At 48.0% G+C, this 20,363-nt stretch overlaps 1 protein-coding gene across 2 annotated transcripts in view; it reads left to right on the forward strand.

Moving 5' to 3' along the window:
• Positions 1-825: 825 nt before the first annotated feature.
• Positions 826-20,363, forward strand: part of Rhobtb1 (Rho related BTB domain containing 1) — a 64,070-nt gene continuing 44,532 nt past the window's right edge. The window contains exons 1-2 of one of the 2 annotated variants that reach the window (XM_057751649.1): positions 826-906; positions 3,471-3,521. The gene's annotated coding sequence lies outside the window, so the exon portion shown is untranslated. Of the gene's footprint in view, positions 907-1,250; positions 1,542-3,470; positions 3,522-20,363 lie in introns of those variants that run through there. The other variant, XM_057751648.1, reaches the window with a different exon arrangement.

Consider the following 20,363-nt stretch of genomic DNA (forward strand, 5'->3'; position numbering starts at 1 on the left):
CCAAAGGTGTTTTCCTGAAAGGTGGGAGGGAGGCGTTAAGACGAGAGAGGTTTGTCTGCTGTTCTTTCTTTAGGGGAGACTTGTTAACAACATGAAGAAACCGCCCTTACATTAAAATGTACCCTTCCCAACCTCCCGAAATCTTGCCAGTGTCTTACCCAAGAGCTGGTGGAGGCCAAGGTTGTTGCAGTAGTCATCTTTGTGTCCACCTTGGCGCTCCGCCGTTACAAGGGTTTATAAACATAACACAAGCCTAGCTGAAGGCATTCACACCCTAATCCCCCAGCTGTCTTTTTGCAGGACCAGAGTGAGCGGATTACACAGTTGAGCCCAACAGGCAGTTGAGAAGTCGGACTGAAAGTTCCCTGTGGGCAGGAGCCAAATGAGTTGTGTTCACGGTCACCTCTTTAGAGCATGGCAGGATGCCTGCTATCCCTAGGCACGTAGGCAGTTCTTGTGTGTCTACATGAAAAATAGACATGAGTCTGCCCTCGGAACTCACAATCAGCTTCAAAGTCCAGAATGTCCCTGAGAAGGGCTGACTGGCTGGCTTTGGTTTCCAAGAATCCCTGTCGACCCTAGAGAGGCGGATGTCAGTTTCCCCAGCCTCTACAAAAGGAACTATAAAGAGACTGGTTTCTGGGGTCTGGAGTAGAAGGGCGGTCCCCACCCTCACCTCCCTTCCCCGCTCGCGCGCCTCCTGCAGGGACCCCTCAAGCCCGGTGGAGGGGAAGGTGACCAGGAGGGGGAGAGCCAGCCCGCACGTGCAGCGCCCAGGGGAGGAGGCTGGGCCAGCGCAGCGCTTAGTCAGCAGCTGGGCTCGGTTTTGAAACAAAAGCCAATGTCCTCCCTCGGAGTCTGCGGCCGGTCAGTTCCTAGGGGGAAGAAAACTATGCTGCCCAGCCGGTTAGTGGCCCAACTTACTTTTCCTGAGCCCGGGACGGAGGGCCAGCGGATGTTCGGGAGTGGGTGGGATGCTGCGGGGAGGGAGCGCGGGGACAGCTCGCACACACCATGCCCTGCTCCGGTGTCCGCTTGGCCAGAGGCCGGGTTCTCGGGCGGGTACCAGGCACACGTTGGTTCGGGCCAAGCACCCCGGAGCTCAGGCCCCTCCGGTGTGCGTGCAGCCGAGGCACCTTCGCCACCTCGCGTCCCACAGCTCAGACACACCAGGCCCTGGTTTCATGAATGAAATCCAATCGTGTGGTTATAAATAGCCGCCAAGACTGCTCACGTCACGGCGGAGAGAGGGAGCGATCGGAGGCCGCCACCGCGTTGCTCGCTCCGTGCCGGGGCTCAGGGTTCCGCCCGGTGCCCCGCCTGGCCGGGGACGGGGGCGGGAGGAGGGCAGGGCTGGAGGCGACAGAGCCCCGTGGCCTGGGCCAGGACGCGGACGCAGCCGGGCGCGGCTGTGCCATGCTGCCTTTGTGCCACGCCGAGCGGGTGGCGCGCGGCGCGCAGGGTCCCCGCGTCCCCGCGAGCACGCGCGGTGGGGGCCGCTGCTGAGCGGCGAAGGGAGCCGGGTCTCGCTCGGCTGCAGGGTAGGTGGCTGTGTCGTGCAGAGCCCCAATGCGTACAGAGCCCCAGCTCCCGATCGCCCCGCGGGTGGCAGGTGGGGACCCCGGCCCATGTGTCCCAGCGACGTTTGCGGGAGCGAGCTGATGGGAGGCAGGGGACAGTCCCCTCCCAGGCGCGTGAGCTGAAGAGATACCCGCCCCAGCCGCACCCCTAACTTGTAGCTGCTGAGAACACGTACAACAGGCACCTTAGGAGGCCGGCTGCACCAGGGCGGGTGCTGCCGCGCCCCCGGGAAGGCGCCTTTTCCTCGAAGGACCGTGGCGGGGAACCCGGGACCCGAGAAGCGAGGTGCTCTGATCCCCTGGGCACTCGCACTGCCAGGAGCGATGCGTTCGGATCCACGGCAACGCCCCCGCCCTCCCCCCACCCCAAGCCCTGTGTCTAGGGAGTCGGTTGTGAGTTGCTGTGACAACCGGTACACGCTGCCTGTGAGGGGCTTGCACACACCTGAACTTGTATGGGGGCTTCAGTTTACTGGGTTAACAGCCAGGTATAGGGGAAGATGTGCAGAAGAGATCCACACCCACCCACTCACACCCCCTCCCACCAAATAAGAAAAAACAAGCGGAAGGAAGGCAAGGCTGTGTAAAAATATATCATTCGATCCCGCTGTTGGCCGTGCGGTTTCCATCCCGTATCAACTACTCAACGGAGGAGCAAAGTCAATATTTAGACTTGGACAAGCCAGAAAGTTAGGAGGGAGCGCCAAGCTCAGGGCTTTGACTTGGCTTTGCACGTCAGCACACAAGCTGTGCCTTTGGAGCTGACTGCTCTCAAGGGTGGGGGTGGGGGTGCATGAAAGTTGATGCAGACACACCCGCACAGAAAGCAGGGGCACTCTAGAAAGTAGCGAGCACATCTGACTTTAAGCCTCCCTGGCCTGTGCTTTTAGGGGGAACTGCTGAGCTCTTCTAGGATACTTAGTGTGGGCTTTCGTTGGCTCTGGAGGTTCTCCACCCCAGGTGCTGGACTGCCTGCTATAAGAAACGCACAGGGGACTCAAAACCCTCCCAAGCGTCCAGAGACTTTGCCCTTTGCCAGGAGCGAATAGTAACCCATCAACAGGCTCCTAAATTCGCTTACAAACACTACTTTGAGACTTGGTGTTGTGTTTCATCTTCAATGATCGTTTAGACACCTATGAGAGCTGGTGGTTCCCATAAGATAAACTGGAGCTTTTAGACTGTAAAGACCATCTGCATGTTGCTCCACAGGTGGAATGAGCAGTCAACTATTATATTAAACAAGGTTCTCCCACAGATACCCGGATCATACTTGAATGTTAATGGGGGTATGGCTTTGACCCATTCCATCCCGGGGCGAAAGGCTTTGGACCACCATTGGGGGTGGGGAGTGTTATCAACAGTCTTTTAAGCTTGCCTGCTCTTAACCTTCCAAGATTGTGATGGCGGTGGGTATTTTAAGGCACAGGGCTATGTGTAATAATCACAAAGAGACACAGAAACACACAAACTAGTTGGTGTCATTGCATGAATTAATACTGCCACAAAAATAAGAGAATACAGAAGAATTGCTTGCTTTGGGATTAAGGTGATTTTAAAATGACATTTTTGAAGAAAAAAATCTCTTGCCCCTTCCTTGACTTCTGCATCTGAAAAAGTCTGGGAGTTTTCACTGCACCTCCCATCGGTTTGTGGCTAAGTGCTTTTTCTGTACCATCCCCAAATGCTCAGGAATATACTTCTGTGGATGCTATAAAATGTTAGCATAGCTATTTCAGAATATACTTGACCTGAAGAAATGCCAGTGTACGCATGACATCAGCCAAAATCATGTGGATGCGGAGAGCGATACAGAGCGTGCTAAAAGCATGAATGCCGTGGGCTCCTGGCAGCGGTGGGATTTCAACAGTGTCTCTCTGTGTCCTCTAGGTGAGTCCAGCTGCGAGCAGGGACTTCTGTTCTTCACCCCCAGCGAGCCAGGTCAGTATCTTTGTGTAAACTCACAGACACAGATGCATGGTGTAGCCTCTGAGCCTGAACGTGTGTTTTAGAACAGGTCTCTTAGTCGTGTGTCTTGAAGGAGCTGGGTTTTTGCTGTTTCCATCGTTTATTGGAACCAATGCGAGTTCGTTGTTGATTGAAATTATTCTATTTTCTCTGTGAGGAAAATGATGCTAACTGAACCTTGCACCCCTTGCTCTTTTCTATGGCTTTCTTTTTAACTTGATGACCAAGTTGGTGCAAGGCAGGACAGCTGAGGATCCTGGGAATCCAGGTGTCAGTAATGGAGACGACTCAACTTCATCTTAGCCTTCAGGACATAGAAGAAAATTTAACAGCCTAGTCGTAGACATTTGTTGACTATGAGTGAAAATTTCTGTAGTGTTTGGTTCTGTACATTTATGTTTTTATTCTACATATATGCGTGTGTTCATATAAATGAACAAACATCATATTTATGTCCTCACATATATATATATATATACATACATGTAACATATGCATATATAATCCTATGGTATGCAACCACTTTTGATTAATTTTTAGAATTTTATTTTACTCTAAAACATAAACTCCTATTTGAAAAATTCTTCTTCAGCAGGGAGGCTGAGGCCAAGTGAGGTTAAATGATTGTTTTTAACTCTGTAACTACAGATCACCCAGTAACACTCAACGGTGCAGCTGTCGCTGTAGAATAGATTCCACTCTCTTTAGTGAAAGTGGGGTTTCCTAGCATGGATCTGTTAACGATAAGAACTTCTATCATGGGGGGTGGGCGGCTTCTGACTCTTGAGAAGTTTCCAAGCAGATTTAAGAGGCAAGACATTAGGCACTCCCATATGAAAAAAACTGGAGAATAAATCATGGCTGTGCAAATCCAAAGGCTGATTGGGGTGGGGGTGGGGGGTCCATAGAACTTTCATGAGAAATTCAGTATTGTCTGTTCTGTAAGGTTACTTTGAATTTCATGTACCAAGTTTTCGTCTACCGAGTTGATAAATGAGCTTTTGGGAATAGGCAGGACATGAAATTTCAAACCATCAGAGACTGTACAGTTATCTGGAGCCATGGAGTTATAGGACACTGGAGGCAGAGACACTGTTTCTTACTTCTTACATTGTATCACAACCTCAAAGCCGTCAGTTTGCAGAACATCCTTGATAAAGCACTATCGCGTGACACAATACGGAGCCTCAAATTAGAGTAGCCCTTCAAGAACTCCGTGTGCCTGAAATGGTCTACTTACAGCAGATAGGTTTGGATACATAGTAGCTAAACCCCAGCCAAAGTTCTGAAAAGAGCCAGGATCTAAAGTTATAGCCACTTTCAGTTTGCACCTGCATTGTCAACCTTTCTTGCCTCTATGTCCCTCCTCACTCTTTTTAAAGAATAATTTGTAACAGTTGTTAATCATCTCTGGAAATTTTAAACACAAAGTCATTAACAATGAAGTAGGGAACAGGTTACTAAGGAGACCTCTAGGTGCCTTCTTTTCTATGATGGCCTCAGCTCACCTGATAGCATTATAAGAGCACAGTTAGCTAAGGGGTGTTTTTGATCAATTAAAAGGTAGTTATATGCTGTTCTGTAAGAGCTTGATCTATAAAGGATGTTCTACCCTAGACCATTACAAGACAGATCATATTCCATGGTTTGAGTTGGGGAGCAACCATTACAAGCCAGGACCTCGCCATTAACTGATATATAGCCAGCTATGATAAATGATATGCCATAAAAATAATCAATGTGACAATCATAAATTTATAATTTATTTAAAAGTAGTCAAATTACATAATGTTGGAACCAAAAAGAACCTTAGAATTAGCATGCTATCTCGAATAATTGCTCAGTTAGCAGCCAGCTGTTTGTTTGCTTTCTTGAACATCAGCAGCCTTTGGTTACTGTGCATGGCTTGTCTCCTGTAAAACAGCTAGAAACATTTGGAACATTGCTGGCTTCACTTGGTAAACTGACTTACAGAAGATAGACAAACCTGGACCTGGGAGATGGTGCAGTCTTTAAACTGCTTACTCTGTATACGTGAGGCCCTGAATTGGATTCCCAGAACCTACCAAAAAAAAAAAGAAAAAAAAAGAAAAAAAGAAAAAAAAAAGAAAGAAAAGAAAAGTAAAGAAAAAAAGCTGAACATGCTTGTAATTCCACTGCTGGGGAGGCAGGGACAGATGGATCCTTGGAGCTCGAAGGTCAGACAGCCTAGATCAGCAAATCTCAGCCTAGTGAAAGATGCTCCCTTGGGAGGCTGGGAACGAACAGTGCCTGGGGAACAAGAACAGGAGACAGAGGTGCTGTATGTAGCCTCCAAGTGTGCCTGTATGCGTGTGCACATGCGTACACACACACACCTCACCTCCTTTGTTGGTATTGTAACAATAGAAGGCCTCTGTTTAGCTTCCCATAGTTGGTGATTTGAATCTGGTCTTTGTTCTTACCTTCTTTTTCCCACCAAGTTTCTTTCTCCATCAGCCTCACAACACTAACACAAAACTCAGAGAAGGAATTTGAAATCAGTTACAGATAGCTACGGAACAGAAACAGAGGGCCAGGAGTGAAATAAAGTGTGGGAGTGTTGGGGGATGGGGGAGAGAAAGAAAGCTTGGGGGGTGGCAGGAGACAGTGCTCATACAACGGTCAGAATGGCTACAGAATAGTTATCTGGGAATTGTTCTAGCTGGGAAACCACATAAAGACAGTGACTAACATAAAACCAGCCACTTCTCCCAGCCTCTTTGTTCCCTTAGGCACCTTAGGACAGAACTTGGGAAATGGGCTAGTCGAGACCTGGGAAAAGAAGGGCGAGCATGGCCTTGGTCTTCCTAGATGTCCATGGCGTTGCCTGTCTTCTAGCTCTGACTCAGACACGTCGGCACGAACGGGTGAACTGCCAGGAGGTCTAGACAGAGCAATTACGCTTCTCTACCCTGCCCTCAGAGTTTATTTCTTGTGCAATGGCAAGTTCCCGGTGCGGATGGGTTATGATCTCAGGCTCTGTCTGTCTGTGGAGAATTTTTCTTTTGACTTCTTAGCCATCCATAAGGTAAACCAAGTGGCTCCCAGCTATGACAACATCTAGGGCTTCTTGCATTCTTCCGAGACACCACACATTTGACTGCTCTATAACTGCTATTCATTATCAATTCCAATTTTACAGAAGCAAAACAGGAGAGGAAAGAAGGACAGAGAGCTAAGAGACCTTCAGTCAGGAGCTAATAGGAGACGGAGCTTGGATTGATTGGACTTTAGTCTGAGCAAGGATTTGAATGCATTCTCAATGAACTCCTGGAAAGGAATGCTTTAACCTACTTCATTCAGGGTTGCTCTAGCAAGGGGAGAAACACAGGGGTTAAATGGCACTATCTATGTGTGACAGAACTAACAAATGTATAATTTGAGCTACCTGACCATCTTGCCTATATGAATCTGCTGACTGCAAGTCATCCCTAATGTATGTTGATGGAAGTTGCAGACATAAACACTCAAGTCAATGAGGGTCGAATCATGGAGTCAGGAAAGTCCTTATAAGGTCACTTGTTTCAGCCTCCCTCTGGTGACAAAGCCCTGGCTGGCACCAGGGAAGTGATGTAACTTGACCAACTCTCATAGTTAATAAGTGACTTGTCTTGAACTCAGCCCAGGTCTCCCCGTCCAGCCCCGGGCTCCATCCCGTTACACAACACCATCTAGAAAGTGCCAAGGCTTCTGAACCCTCCAACTTTGCCACCGTTCCAAATAGTGAGTCCAAAATACACACACGACCTAAGTCGTGTTCAGCAAAGAGTGATAAGTGGGTGCCAGCGGGATACTGATACGGTGGACACCGGCAGCAGCCCCCCTTTTATCGGCTGAGATATCAACACAGAACGTACCTTTTTCTCCTCATCAAAAGAGAACTCTCCGAGCTCTGATCCTATCCAGGCCGTCTCAGCTGAGCAACCCATCCGAGGCTTTGTAATTTTGTCTCAGCCCTGACTGCTACTAGCCAGGTGCTTTGGGTGAAATATGTTCAGGCCTTTACTCTCCTTGCCTGAAAATGGCAACGGTACAGCCTGGTCCTACCAAGTATGAGGATGTGCTGAAATCACAGGCAGAGACCACGTAGAGCGTGCTCACCAAGGTTAGCTGTCTTCTTGGCCTTCCTGGACTATCTCAACAGGAAGCCCTGTGACATGTTTGGGCAGTCATATCATTTGTCGCCAAGTTCACTGGTGCCACTGTATGCTGATGTTACAAGAATAGTTGCCGTAACATTCCCTCTCTGTCATCTCTTGAGTAAAGTCAGAGGGAGTGTTCTCTCTCTCTGCTTCCCCTCTCCTTCCCCTCTCTCCCTCTCTCTCTCCCTGTCTTTCTCTTTCTTTCTCCCTGTCTCTTCTCTCTGTCCCTCTCCCCTCTCCTTCTCTCTTACCTGACTCTCTTCCACCTCCTTTTCCCTTTCTCCCCCACCTCTGTCTCCTGGTTCCCCTGCCACATCCACAGCTGTGTTTCTTTCCCTGTAATCTTGGATAACCAGGGTCCCCATACTTGGTTCTAACGTATTTTTCACAGAGGCATTGCATTTCCAAGCAGCTGCAATATTTCCAACCAAGTAACCAGGATATGTACCCAGAGACGGTCATTGCCTGCAGAATACTTCCGCTTTCAATTTAGAAGCTTATCAGAGTTCCTGGCCTCCTTGGCAATTAGCGGCACGTTGAGTATTATGGTCTGCCGTTTTGTTTCTCTGTGCCATGTGTTGCTGTTAGGTGACTAGATAGGAAAACATCACACTGCAATTCTGCCCTTTCCCCTCTGCGCTCGATAAGCCTGGCCTAAATGACACCTCTGGGAAGCCACTCAGCACACGCCTCTCCCCAGCTGCCACCTTGTCATGTGGCTCTTGCTGCTCGGCTCTGGACTTTTGGAACCGCGTCTTGGCAACACATCCTGTCTGTCACACAGCAGAGGGAAGCGGTCGGGCCTGTGTTTTACCTTCGCTCATACCTGTTTGCTCCTCTGTATGTATAACTCAGCGGCCGCAAATGGACTTCTTTTCCCTGATGGCACAGTTACTGCTTAATAGTTGACACGTGTGGAGCAAGATGGGCATGGCCACTGTGTGTTTCCCCAGTGCTGTGAAGCAGCTAAGCTGGGTCCTTGGGCTTTCCTATCACCAGTTACTGCGTTGTCCCTAAAGCTATTACTAATCAGGTGAGTTGAGCTTTGGTTTCAGTTCCGAATAAGGAGTTAATTACGCTTAAACCTGGGCCCCAGTTTTATGAATGTGCTTGAATGGAAATGAGAATTTCAGGGACTAGGTAGTCTGATTTGGGAGTTTGGCGGTAGGGCCTGGCGTCAGGGGGTTTTCCAACATATGAGAGAGATTTACAGGTAAATACCTCAAGGAACTCATGAGCCACTGTACAGGCCATGGCTGAGCCCTCGCCTATGTTTGTCTGCTTGAGTCTTAGACGGAGAAGAAGAGGAGACAGCGGTGTGCTGGTACATCTCATGCATCAGCCATTCTCATCGCTGTGATTAAACTCCTGACAGAAGTAACCCAAAGGAGGAAGAGTTTATACAGGCACACAGTTGAGGGGAAAGCGTCACACCTAGGGTGTGAGGCGGCTGATCGCGTCGCATCTGCAGTCAGGAAGGAGAGCAGGATGAAAGATGGCGTTCAGCTTGCCTTCTCCATTTTATTTGGTCTGAGACCCCAGAGCATGGGCTGGTACCATCTGTGCTCAGTTGAACCTTGCTACGAACGTTCTCGCTTACATACGCAGTCCTTTTGAAGACTTAGTATAGTTTATTTAATTGTAAGTTTCTACAACTCTTTTTTTTTAAACACTTACACTGCTTTAAATGACTTGTCAAATTCTGCAGTTTGCTCTTGTGAGCCAGTGGGGAGCTGGCCCCAGAATATTGAGAGTTCCATGTTCTCAACTTCAGCATTAGCTTGATTGGCCTACGCAGAGGGACTTCCTCCCTACATTTTTAGTCTTAGTTACATATGTTACCATGTGGGTGCTAGAAATCTGAGTTCAGGTCCTCACTTTATTAAAAGCCTCTTGCCAGCCTACCCTGTATGCTTTGTGGGGTCTAGCTTCTTCCCTTCCTCCCCAGGGTTGTGTTTGTGAGATCGTCCATAAGGATTGTAGCAAGACTTCCTCCACTTTTAGCAGCGTAGAGTATTCCATTGTAGGAATGGAGCTCAACTGATTATTGATGTATTCCATCTACATGTAATGGGTTCTTTCCAGTGGCTGGTCCTTATGAACTAAAGTGCCAAGAACATTCTGGTGTAGATAGTAGCATTATTCTAATCAAAACAAATCCCCCATGAATTTGAGCAGGCATCAGATTGCTTCCCTGACTTCTGTCCAGCCACCCTCCTCTCCTCATACTGCATAGCCAAGGCCATTGGTTCCTTCTTGTGAAGGTGCCTTTACTTCCCTAGGTCCAGAGACCATGGCTTCTGTCGATCATAAATTGTCCTCCTGACTCTTGCATGCAGGGTTCCCAGCTGTCCCTCTCGTAGGAACATCTGCACTTATTCTAAAGGGTCATGATATCTGGCTCCACATTGCTAAGCAGGGGGAGGGTGACAGACATTGTGGCGATGAAATCAAAGGCTGAGTTTGGCAGCCAGTCAGTAAGGCTCCTAGAGAGAGTTCAGGGAAGTGATTTCCTGGTGTGGATCAAACAAAGATCAACAGTGGACTCCCTTAGCTAGAAGTCCACCAAGCGCTCTGCCCTGACGTGACTTGGTCTGGAGAGAGGGCTACTCTTCGGTTGGTCAGCCGGTGACCCCTGCTTTTAAGATATCATTTGGGAGATTTGTGGAGAGAGGAGAGGAGTGGTAAGGAAGAAAATAGGGGAAAAAAGAATGAGATTTTTTTTTCCGTCTGCTTGGGTCTGAGCATAATGCAGTTTTCTCAGAGTTTAACTGCAGTTGGTCAGGTAAACTGCATCTTCTGCAAATGTCTGTGCTGCAGAGAAACCGTCCTCCAACAGCTCTGGAGAATGTTTGCAGAGACCCGTCTACAAAACACACTGGCCCCTTGTCATCTCAGCACCAGGGTTATTCATGGCTCCAAGTTGGAATCTCCCTCTCTCGGAGGAGCACTTTAGGGCCTGCTCTCTCTTTAAAGAACTGATCAGCATGGCCGTTATTAACTCTCGACCAGGGTTTCCCAGGCTGCTCTTTGCCATAGCTCAGCCACACAGTAACTCTGGAAGGTGTCTGTAAAAAAGAGGCTCCAAGTATAACATATATGTAGAGTCCATGGAAAAGTATCTGAGGATCACAAAGGTGCATCAGGGTACATACACCCTTTTAGACAATACAGCCACAGGACTTCCAGATAGACAGCTTGAGAGCCAGAACACCAGGCAGGCATGGATGTGAAGGCAGGAGATTCAAAAGTTGAAGATCATCCTCAACTGCATGTCAGTTACAGACTAGCCTAGGTTATGTGTTACCTTTCACAAAAGCGAGTTGGGTGAGCTAGAAATTGAACGCGTCGCTAAAATACTTGTCATGTGAACATGAAGACTTGAGTTGAGATCTCCAGGATCCCCACAAAAAGCTGGATCCCACAATGTCCGTATTGGGATGGGGGCAGGAGTGGACAAGGCAGGTTCCTGGAACTCGCTGAACTAGCCAGTATTCCAACTCTAAGTTTAATGAGAGACCCTGCCTCAAAATAGAAGATGGGAAGTGGCTGAGGAAGACCTGGCCTCTAGCCTCTGTATGTGCACATATGCACACACGCATACATATACCACTCACAGAAGAATGTTAGAAATACAATTTTAAAAACCGACAAGAATGCCTTCAACACTGGCCTGTGTCTGCCACCCCACCACGACTTCCAAGGGGTTGAGGTGCTTAAATCCCAGAGCCAAGGTGAACCATTCAAGAGACCCTGACTTGACTTCATTTGACTGTCACCTCATCTATACTAACTAATGATGGTTTCAGGTGCAACTCTGTCACCCTTGGCTCTGAAAACTCACGGAAGTCACCCTTTCCAGTGCAATAATAGTGTATGAAATCTGTGTATGAACATGCATCAGTATTTACATGCCCGGGACTTCAGAAACACAGACATGCGCACAGTATGCCAATTGGGCAATTCAGGGTTGCTTTACTCTTAACGAATGCCAATTTCAGTCATACTGCATAGCTGATCCATGCTTGGAAGAGTGTAACGGTGACTGTTTTCCGCAGAGCGCATTCGCTTTCTAACTTCTTCAATGTGTTCATTTCTGTTAGCATAAATATTTTCTTTGGATGCCCAAATTTTCAAAGCCAAGAATTTTTCCTCTTCTACTAGAAATAGAATTGTGTGTGTTTGTTCTGAGTGGCCTCGGCTGTCTTTTTATTTAGTTCAGTCTCTGTGTCTGGTAGTCAACAGAAGATCATTTTGAGTTCTGGTTGGTTTTTGGTTCTTCTTTTTTATTTTTCCATTTGAAAGCCTGTGTCAGAGGAAAACATGTTGGCTGCACTTTATAAGCATGCTTTTTTAAGCAACTTAGGCATCCTCAAAAGTCATTTTTAGGGATCCTGGGAGATGACTCAGAGGTTAGGAACACTTGCCACCTTTGTTTGCTTTTGCAGAGGACCTGAGTTCAATTCCCAGCCCCAATACGGCAGTTCACAACTGTCTATAACTCCAGCTCCAGGAGATCAGACACGCTCTTCTAGCCTCGAAAAGACCAGGCACACACAGACAAGATGCCCATATACATAAAAATTAAAATTAAAAATTAAAATAACCTTAATGCCTTTTTAGGGGTTTGGTGGGAAAGAGCATTTGCTGTCCACACGTGAGGACCTGAGTTCATATCCCAGGACCCTCATGTGAAGCTGAGCATGGCCACTTGTGCCTGTATCTCCAGCGCTGTGGCTACAAAAACAGGAGGGACCTCTGGGCTTGCTGGCCAGCAGCCTAGCCCCAGGTTCATCGAGACCCTGTGTAAAGGAAATAAGGGAGAGAATAATAAATAGATAATAATAATAATAATAAATAGAGAATATTAGAGAATAATAAATAGAGAATAATAGAGAATAATAAATAAATAGATAGATAATAATAGAGAATAATAAATAAATAAACACACAAACCTTCCTCTGGCCTACACCATACACACACACACCACTAATAATAGTAATAGTTTTATAACTGGTTTGTGCCTATACAAACCAATATAAATTATATCAATATAATTAGCAATGTGTGGTTACATTATATAGTCCTTATATTTTTAAAACCCAAAATACTTCTTTTATAAAAACAATGCACACTGAACATGGTGGTTCACACCTTTAATGCTGGCACTGGTGGAGGCAGATGCAGGTGGATCGCTGCAAGTCCAAGGCCACACGTGAACCCACACACACACACATGCATCATGCACATGGAAAGGAAAGACAGGAACGAGCCATTGCTGTTTCACTCAGCAACAGTTGCTGCTGTGAGCTCACTGTTTCCTTCCAGAATGTTCTTTGTGTTATTGTTACAATTGAAGAGGCTGATGCTGCTTTCCAAGATGACAGGGACATCATTTCCACATTACTACATTTTAAAAGTCATGTATGGAAATCGCCTCTCACTAACGAGGCTGGGGCCCAAGGGAGGTCCATTAAGTTGGCAGCAGGTCTTCCATAATGGATGGGAAAGGCAAGAAGCAAGCAGACGGTGATGGCTACTCCTGCAAGAGGGAAGGAAGTATATCCCAGGGAAAGACAGAGGGCCTAGTGGGCAGAGAGACGGAGGGGGGTCCCCAAAAAAGAGGGAGCCCTAGAAACAAAGCACTCTGAGGAGAATGCTTTCGGAGTTTTGTTGTGAGACTCACACATTGTGTGGAGCACTTCTCTCTAGCACCCATCTCTCGCCCGTTACGGTGGCCGTGCCACCTCACTGGGATGGGCTCCATCCAAGGGAAGGATGAGCTCCCTGCTTTTAGACTGCGTCTCCTTGTGCATTTGATAGTGCTCTCATCTGTGCTTCCAACTCTCACATGACCCTGCCCTGTTCCCTGGGATATTTGCTTTTCCTCTCCACTCGCAGAAACACACCTTTATCAACAGCCTGAGATCAGGCTCCCGCGTCTGAGGTGTGCATAAGTGATCCAAATATGTCACAAGCACATTCTAATTTAATGTCCAAACAGCCTCTTGAGTGGGGCTATCCCCAGTTTATAGAGGAAATGGAGGCTTGGCTTAAGAAGTATGCCCATACTGTGGTGGTGCGTGCCTTTAGTGCCAGTTGAGAGGCAGGTGCAGAGACAGGTGGGTTGCTGTGAGTTCATGGCCAGTAAGAGCTACACAGTGAGACAGGTCTTGAAAGAAAGAAAGCAGGGAAGAGAGGAAGAAAGAAAGAAAGAAAGAAAGAAAGAAAGAAAGAAAGAAAGAAAGAAAGAAAGAAAGAAAGAAAGAGGGAGGGAGGGAGGGAACTCCCCAAGATCACACAACAAGCTCCCTTGTTAATTCTCTCCCCACTTGCTATCGATTGCTTGCTTTGTCGTGTGTGTGCGTGTGTGTGTGTGTTCATGCAGTGTAGCATATCATACATGTGTGTATGTATATGTGTGGAACCCAGAAGATGACAACAGTTATCTTCCTCAGCCTCGTTACCTTTTAAATCACCTTACTCAGGGTCTCATTGGACCTAAAGTTTGCAAATTCCGCTAGTGTGTCTGGCCAGCCAAGCCCCAGGGATTGTCCTGCCTCCTCTTTCCTAGTGCTGGGATTATAGACACTCACCGCTGAGCCCAGAGTTTTGGTGGGTGTCAGCAATCCAACATGGATATCTTCCTGTCTATGCAGCAAACTCTCGCAGCATAGCCAATTCCTCAGCCCCTGACTTCTGCCATTCTTAATAAAGACACAACAGATACATTTTTTGAAAGCGTTGGATGTTTGTAGAGATACTTCCTCAGCTGGTTATTCCAGGAAGCAGTCCTTTCACGGCTAAGAGGTCAGGGGCGGTGGTTGTAAAACTTTCCCCTTGGATCTTTCATTAATTTCTTGATGACCAAAATACTTGGTTCATAGAATTGGCACTTTGGGTGGGTGGCGGGGGGCGGGGGGAGTTACTCTTTATGATGTCAAGTGTGCTAAACACACCTGAAGGAAGGTTGGCTGGTTCCTATAGATCTGAAGATGCCCAGAATGCCTGTCCACTCTGCTGTGTCAGTCACTCCAGCCCCACGCCTGCTCCCTTCCGTTTTCTCTCCCACTCTGGTGCTGATTGGCTATTATTTTTCAGCCCTCATGCTTCAATTACCACTGTGAGCTTTCCCTTGAACTCATGGATTTCTTCCTGGGCACTGTGTGCCCTTTGATTCACTGAGATTTGTTACTGCTTTGATGTCTCTGGTAGGAACTGCCCTTTCTTTGCTTTCCAAGTTATCCTTCGGAGATAAGTTTCCTATACACACGATGTTATTGCCTGATTCAAACTGATTAGGCTGTCCGGCTGTTTTTCATGTCTCATGCCGCATCCCCGGCTGACCTGAAGCCCCCTCATCCGCCTCTCAGGACTGGGGTTAGTCATTCGTGACACCGCGCCTGGCTTCCTCTCCTCTCCTCTGGTCTATCTAGCTGCTCTCTGCGTCCTCGGTTCTTCGGAACAAACACTACCTGGGAGATGTGCTTTGGCATCCAGCCCTTTCATTATCTGCCACCCCACTGCAGTTTTCAGTTCTGTGTGCAGAAGGGTTTCTGGTTCTGCCTGTCCCTCACAAGCCCAGCCGTGTTCTCCCTTCTGTTTGGTCTTGGTTTTAACGTGGAACCCCCTTGTGTCGTTCACAGGCTGCCTTTGCTTCTCTTACTTCATGACCTGCCTCACCTCATTTGCTGTTTGCTTCCACGCATTTTAGCTTCATTGGTATTGGTCACAGCTTTAATTTTCTTTTCTCTTGTTCTCTCTCATAGAATATCTGCTCCAGGGTTTGTTACAGGCCTCATGTGTCTTCTTCCATCCGAGAGACAGAGAGAGAGAGAGAGAGAGAGAGAGAGAGAGAGAGAGAGAGGAGGAAAAGAGAGAAAGGAAGGGAGGGAGCAAGGGAGGGAGGGAAGGAGGGAGGAAGGAGGGAGCAAGGGAGGGAGGGAAGAAAGAAGGGAGAGAGGGAGGGAGCAAGGGAGGGAGGGAGGGAGGAAGGAGGGAGCAAGGGAGGGAGGGAGCCTGATGGTTGAGGATTGACATATATGCTAAATCCCTCTGGTTGTCCTTAGCTCTGTCAAAGTCCCCAACAGCCATCCAGTTCCAGAGAAGACAGAAGTTAATGAATGTGGTACAGATGCAGAGGGACTCCAGGCACAAGGTTAGGACAAAAGTGAGCAGTGTGGCAGCCCAGGAGTCATCGATGCTGGGTCACACTTGGAAAGCACCCCTTAATCCACCCCTCCTTACCCTTGCATTACAACCCCGGCCCTCACAGCATCTAGATAGAAAGGCCTGGGCAAGCAGGTGGGCAGACGCTAGGATAGTACAGAAATCCCTGTTCCGTGCTCAGATCTCTCTATCCGGCCATCTTCATCAAGAGGCCCTGGGGCTGCTCCCTGCTCAGAGCAACATGTCCATCTCTCAGAGGCCCTCCACTGGCCCCACAGTCTATTTTTCCAGCCATGTTCCAAGTCATCCCAGTCCTCATGACTCCAGTATGGTTCTGTGTGATGAGGAGCGTGCTGCTTACTGCTGGGACCAATTCTTTCCCTTTGAAAATGGGCAGGCCCCGGGCCACAAGTAAATTCCTTGCTTGGCTCCATGGAGGAGATCTGGCAGGCTTCCTTCAGCTTCTGGCATATGGCTACTCCTCCCCCTTCTTCCTGGCACTGTTGTTGAAGCCAGCTAGCTGCACTTTATGGTATAGCTTCTGTATCTGTTACAGGCCATCTCTATATCTCATGGGTTCAAGTGCCTCTTCCTTCTCCTTTCTAGCCAGGTTCACAAGACTCACAGACTCACAAGAAGGGCTTGGGAACACTTTGAATTGGGTTGCTAATGTCTGAAAGGAAATGAGAATTCACTGTACCTTTATATGTAATTATTCTTAAGGTTTATAAGTTAGCGATAGGTGTTGAAGCACAATAATCACCAAGTTCTTTTATTGTTCCCAACCAGACAAAGCCCTTAGTGCCTCTTGCCTGTATTTGTGGGTGCTCTTCCGTGTTCCTTGACTTCCCATTTGGTGGAGGAACCTGATCTTGATCCTCATGGTTCCCTGTGGCTTTGCTTCTTCCTCCAGATCATTGGTTGCTTTGGTCCAGGAGGGAGGAGGGAGCAGAAATGGGGAACAGGGTTTTAGACAGCTGTGGGTGTGACAGAGAGAAACCTCAGGGAGACAGACTTCGGTGACTCAGCTCAACTTTTTCCAGAGTATAAGGAATATATAGGATTGGGGAGCCTGGAGACAAACCCTACTTTGCATTACAGGGCATGGTCCTATCCTAAGGCTCCTAGCACAGGTCTTAGTTATATGTGCAGCAGGGGAAGCTTCTAGCAGGAATCTGTGCCAAGGGTCAAGCTAAAGATAAACCAGGCATCTGCCTTAAGGACAGCTTTCAGATAAGGTCAGTCCTCCCTGAGTCCAGGGGCATTCTCCAGACAAGGACAGGTAGAGAGCAGGAAGTTTCTCTGGGGAGGGAGGGAGTCTCCCTGTCATTGAGTTTTTGGAAAAATCTGCCAGGCCATGATAGACTGTGCCCTCTTATAGCGCACCGCGCCCGTCTGTGCTTCATGTCCTACCATACAGTTCATGAACCAGGCAAGGAGCTGGAGACTGAAACACACAAAGACTCACAGACAGAGACACGGGACATCCTTGAAACAGGAATGCCCCTTTATTGTGTACCAGAGCCGCTTATATAGAGATCCTTAACTGATAGCCACACCCCAGCCAAATGCACCAGGAACCACTCCCCTGCCATCAGGAACTCCTGAGTGTCTCGTGCTCAGAGAAGCTGCAAGCTGTGTCAGAGCAGAGGAAAACAAGTTGCTTACAAGAAATTCAGGATCTGGGGGTTCACAGCTCCCAACATCCTCTGACCAGCCAGCAAGGCCTTCCAACAGTCCCCTTCTCGCCGGCGGACAGTAGTGGGTATGAAGCCACCTGCCAAGCACTGCTCTCATGATGGGCCATAGCAGATGTCCCTTAAAGTGTTCCTCTCACCCACCACTGTCAAGGCCACTGGGCTTACTAATCCATCAGCAGAGGCAGTTCCACTGCCAATCCCAGGTGCAAGGTCTCCTGGGAACAGTAGGATGTCTGAACTTCTGTGCCCAACTTACCAACTTAACATTTACTAAAAGGTGCGTATGGACCAGGTACCGTGGAAATATTTAAAGAGGAAAAAAAAAAAAAAAAAACTTCTGACAGCAAAATTGTGTAGTCTAGAACCAGAAATGTGGCTCAGTCAGTGGAGTGCTTGCACAAGGCACATCAAACCCTGGTTCAATCCCCAGACACTTAAATCTGTCATTGGAGAGGTAAAAGCAGGAGGTTCAGAAGTTCAAGGACACCCTTGGCTACGTAAGGAGGTAGAGACCAGCTTGGGTTACATGAGACCATGTCTCAAAATAATGAGGATAAATATACAACCCTGATGGGGTATAAGCAGAATATACAGAAATGGAATTATCTGTCTTACAAAGAAGGTATGTGTACAAGGAAAGGCCTTTTGATTCATCTCCTTCCAAGATACAACGGGGGCCTATCAGCTTGACTACCTCTGTGGATCCCACCCTGGTCTAGAGACAATGCTTTCTCTTATGGTCCCCTTGCCCTTTCTTTTCTTTGTTCTTGTGGCAGCCTTATGATTCTGGTGGCCCTGGGCCACCAGAACCTGCTGCTCTTCTGTGGAAACACCATTCTCACAGCCTTTGGAGTAACTCTGAAGTCCAGACTCCTATGAGCTATGGAGAAAAGGAATGGTGTGGCCTATGCCTGTCATCACCACACACACTGAAAAAAAAAATTACGTGGCCTTGACTGCCATCATTACACACACTGTCCTCTGTTGGTCCTATCTACAGAGAGCTCCTGACATTGCTGCCTTGTGCCTAGGAGCCTCTCAACTCCAGACAGCAAGAAAATGGAACCTCTTCATAGAGGCCTGGTCTGCAAGCCTACACTTCAGAGTCAGTCTCTCTCTCTCTCTCTCTCTCTCTCTCTCTCTCTCTCTCTCTCTCTCTCTCTCTCTCTCTCTCGTAGCCTTTCACAGTCTTCAAGGATCTCAGCACACCTGTATGCATTTGACTCTGAAGGAGACAGCAAGCCTTGCTCTTGACCCAGTCCCTCCCACCTACCCACAGGCCTGCATGCATTTCCGTAGCTGGCCCAGGAGATTGGAAAAGGATGAGCTGTGGCGTAAGCAGAGCCATCCGAGGGAGTGCTGTGTGGCCTGCTTGTACAAGAAAGTAGGCCAGCCTGCCTAGAATGGAGCACACGACCCAGCTGGGGTGGTTTCATGCTTGGCGGGTAGGCTAGGGGCTCCCTATGTAGCCTAGGATGGTCTCAAAGCCGAGATCCTCCTGCCTCAGCTTCCCAAGTGGTAGAATTTACAAGTGCACACTACCAAGTCCAGCATTTTTATAATCTTTGAAGTTTTCTTTTGTTTTCATTTTTATTACATTTGTTTAGTGTGTGTGTGAGAGAGAGAGAAAGAGAGAGAGAGCGACTTGCACACGTACATGGCTCAAGTGTGAAAGTCGGAGGACAGAGTTTGAGAGTTTGTTCTCTCCCTCCACTCTATACATCCCAGGAATTGAACTCAGGTCATCAGACCCGGCAGCCAGGTACCTCTACCCAGGGAGCCATCTCTCAGGCCACATCTTTTAAGTTTTTTAATCCTTTCTCTTTTCTTCAGTGGAGGCAACTTAAGTGTAGCTGAGGTAAAAGAGAAAGTGTATGTCCGTTGCTGGCTCAAACCTCACTGACCTCGAGTTTTGAAACAACAGAAAACAGGGCCTTGCTGTTATCACAGGACTCAGGGAAGGGCCGCAAGAGGGTGTGTCACAAAGCACCGCTTCATTCCCAAGAGGCGGCTCCGGGTTTCCTGGCACCCGGGCCTCTACAGAGCATCCTGTTATTTAATCGAACTTAAACTGTCGTAGACGGGAGTGACAGTTCTGCTGACTTGTACTTCTTTTATCCCAGAGATCCAGTCTGAGCAGGCTTGACTGGAAAGTCCGGCCTGACCCCGACTGCCCCTTCCCCAACTCTGGAGCACTCTCCAGTGCACTGAAGATGTTTAATCTTATATGTAAATCAGACCCTGCCTGCCCAGATTGGCAATTATGTAGCCTGACACCCTCTGCAAAAATGGAAATGATTGGACTGTCTATAGTCACTATTATGCAATTTCTGCCATTTCTTTTTTTGTTCCTGTCAGTAGTAGTAAGTTCTCAATTTTTCTTCAGGACAGACTCCTCAAATACCAGAATCTTTGTTCTGCCGCTATCTTTGCTGATTGCCAACCTAAACGATGTCTTACATTAGGGATTATTGGTTTCTGATGGAAACAAGAAACTGCAGCTGTGGAAGCTAGCCATGCATGGGGCTGGGGGCTCCAGCGTCTACTCTCAAACAAACTGCTCCCAGGGCCTTGATCAGAATAACACATTCAAGAGAGACAGAGGAAGTGATGACAGGGGAGGTGGCACACCCCAATAGTGGTTGCTCCAACTTAATTAAGGACCTTGCCTCATACTCCCAAAGACCTGAATTTCTTAGTGAGTAAGGAGTCTTGCATTCTCCTGTGATCAGACACTGAGGTGCACCTGCTGAGAGCAAACTGGCCCATCCTGGGTTCCCCTC

The sequence above is a fragment of the Chionomys nivalis genome, chromosome 19 (genome assembly GCF_950005125.1).
Source record: "Chionomys nivalis chromosome 19, mChiNiv1.1, whole genome shotgun sequence".
Taxonomy (NCBI): domain Eukaryota; kingdom Metazoa; phylum Chordata; class Mammalia; order Rodentia; family Cricetidae; genus Chionomys; species Chionomys nivalis.